General features: G+C 39.5%; 1 pseudogene; it reads left to right on the forward strand.

The window, feature by feature from the left end:
- The first annotated feature begins 1,560 nt into the window (after positions 1-1,560).
- Positions 1,561-1,673, forward strand: LOC127491264 (U2 spliceosomal RNA; annotated as a pseudogene).
- The last annotated feature ends 1,306 nt before the right edge of the window (positions 1,674-2,979 follow it).

The following is a 2,979-nucleotide window of genomic DNA, read 5'->3' on the forward strand; positions in this document are numbered from 1 at the left end:
TCACTGTGCTTTGGATTTGCATATCCCTGATGGTTAGTGATAATGAACGTTTTTCATGTATTCATTGGCCATTTGTATTTCTTCTTCTGAGAAATGTTTATTCAGTCAGCCCTTAAGGCATGCGGATCCGGCTGAAAAGCCCATGAGAGTATTTCAGGCATGGAAAGCCAAGACACTCTGGCAAAAAAAAAAAAAAAAAAAAAAAAAAAAAACTAAATGAAAGATCTCCGTGAGTGAGATCCCAGTGGAAAGAACAGGTCATCAAAGAAGGAGGTACCTTTCTCTGAGGGAGGACTTCCACTCTATGACCTTGTCTAAGTATGATCAGAGTCGGTGAACTCAAAAGGCTTCCATAGCCTTAGCAACTCACGACAAGAGCCTAGGATGATTACTGATGCCATAAATAAGAATGTCAATTTGTTAAGTCAACAACAGGAGTCACTGTGCACTTACTCCTCATGTAGGATCTCTGTCCTTAACGTGCTGTACATTGAGATTTAATGCTATAACTAGTACTCAATCAGTATTGTTCACTTTGTGTTTCTATGTGGGTGCAAACCATTGAAATCTTTACTTAATATGTGATAAATTGATCTTCTTTATATAAAGAGAATTGAAAACGATTCTTGATGTGAATGGAAGGGGAGAGGGAGCAGGAAAGGGGAGTGTTGTGGGTGGGAGGGAAGTTATGGGAGGGGGGGAGCCATTGTAATCCATAAGCTGTACTTCGGAAATTTATATTCATTAAATAAAAGTTAAAAAAAAAAAGAAATGTTTATTCAGATCCTTTGACCATTTCTTAACTGGATTGGTTGTTATTTTTTTGTTGAGTTAGTTTTCTGAATTCCTTCTGAGTGTTAATCCTTTGTCAATTTGAAAAAATTTTCCATTGTGTTACATGTCTCTTCACTCCATTGATAGCTTACTTTGCTGTACAGAAGTTCCTTTGGTTGATATAATCCCATTTATCTATTTTCTTTTTTTATTATCTGTGCTTTTTGAGTCTTCTCCAAAAAGTTGTTGCCTATAACATTGTCTTAAAATGTTTCTCCTAATAGTTTCATAATTTTAGGTCTGAAAATTTTCAATCTTTTATCCATTTTGAGAGATTTGGAATAGAATGAGAGGCATAAGGTGAGAGGTGGGGAGACATTCTTGTTTCAAGTTTTGCATATAGATACCCAGGTTTCCAGGACCATTTGTTAAAGAGACTGCCTCTTCTCCAGTATATGCTTTTAGTTCTTTGTCAAATAAAAGTGATGTAGATGCGTGGATTGGTTTCTGGTTTCTGTTCGGTTACACTAGTCTATGTGTTTGTTTTTATGCCAGTGTCATGCTGTTGTGCTTAGAACAGCTTGAAATCTGGGATTGTCGTGCCTCCGGCTTTATTTACTTACTTACTTATTTATTTATTTATTTATTTATTTTGTTCATGATCACTTTGGCTATTCACAGCCTTTTGTAATTTCATATGAATTTTAGAACTGTTTTTTCTAGTTCTGTGGAGAATGTCACGGGTATTTTGTTGGAGTCGTATTGAACTTTGTATTGCTTCAGGTAATCTCTTCTTGGCCTTTTGGCTAAGATCAAGTGTAGTAAACAGCTTTGGGAAATATGAAAATTTCAATAATATTATTAATGATTAATAATATTATTTCAACATGTGAACACAGGTGTTTCTAATTTTTTTAATTCTGTTCAATTTCTTTTAGAAATGTTTCATAATTTTCATTGTAAAAGGTCTTTCACATCCTTGGTTAAATTTACTACAAGGTACTTTTATGGAGTGGTGAATAATATTGCTCTTATAATTTCTTTCTCAGCAAGTTGATTACTAGTGTATAAAAATGCTAATAGTTTTTGAATATTTATTTTGTACCCTACAACTTTACTGAATTTGTTTATCAGCTCTAATAGCTTCTTGGTATAGTCTTTTGGTTTCTCTCTATGTAGAATAATGTTATCTACAAACACAAATCATTTGACTTCTTTCTTTGCTATTTGTATGCTTTCTCTTGCCTAGTGGTTCTAGGTAAAAATTCCAGTATTATATTGCATAAGAGAAGTGACAATGGACATCCTTGTCTGGTTCCAGGCCTCAGAGGAAAGCCTTTCAGCTTTTCCCCATATAATATGATGTTAGCTGTGTGCTTCTCCTGGTCTCCCAAGGGGTGCAGGGCCCAAGGACCTGGGCCATCCTCCACTGCACTCCCTGGCCACAGCAGAGAGCTGGACTGGAAGAGGGGCAACCAGGACAGAATCCAGTGCCCAGACCGGGACTAGAACATGGGGTGCCGGTGCCGCAGGCAGAGGATTAGCTTATTGAGCCACAGCGCCAGCCCTATTTGTATTTCTGCGCATTGTTTTACTGGATTCCAGACATTACAGATGTTCTGTGTGGTGTGTCTTCATTTTGTTATCTTTCTTTGAAGAGTTTTGGCTTTGCACCGTACACAGCCATTTGAGGTTCAATTTAACCTTTTCAAAACTTGTTTTAAAGCTTTGTTGCTGGCACCGCGGCTCAACAGGCTAATCCTCCGCCTTGCGGCGCCGGCACACTGGGTTCTAGTCCCGGTCGGGGCACCGGATTCTGTCCCGGTTGTCCCTCTTCCAGGCCAGCTCTCTGCTGTGGCCAGGGAGTGCAGTTGAGGATGGCCCATGTGCTTGGGCCCTGCACCCCATGGGAAACCAGGATAAGTATCTGGCGCGGCGGCCATTGGAGGGTGAACCAATGGCAAAGGAAGACCTTTCTCTCTGTCTCTCTCTCTCACTGTCCACTCTGTCTGTCAAAAAAAAAAAAAAAGCTTTGTTAAAATGCATCTAGATTGAGTCTGGCTTTGTGGCACAGTGGGTTAAGCCACTGCTTGTCATGCCAGCATCCCACACTGAATTGCCACTTGAAGTCCCACAAGTCAGAGATGGTGGAAATATTTGGGCCCTTGCAGTTCCAGACTCCTGGCATCAACCTGACCCAACCCA

This window comes from Oryctolagus cuniculus, chromosome 11 (assembly GCF_051225735.1).
Source record: "Oryctolagus cuniculus isolate XC-2025 breed Fujian yellow rabbit chromosome 11, ASM5122573v1, whole genome shotgun sequence".
Taxonomy (NCBI): Eukaryota; Metazoa; Chordata; class Mammalia; order Lagomorpha; family Leporidae; genus Oryctolagus; species Oryctolagus cuniculus.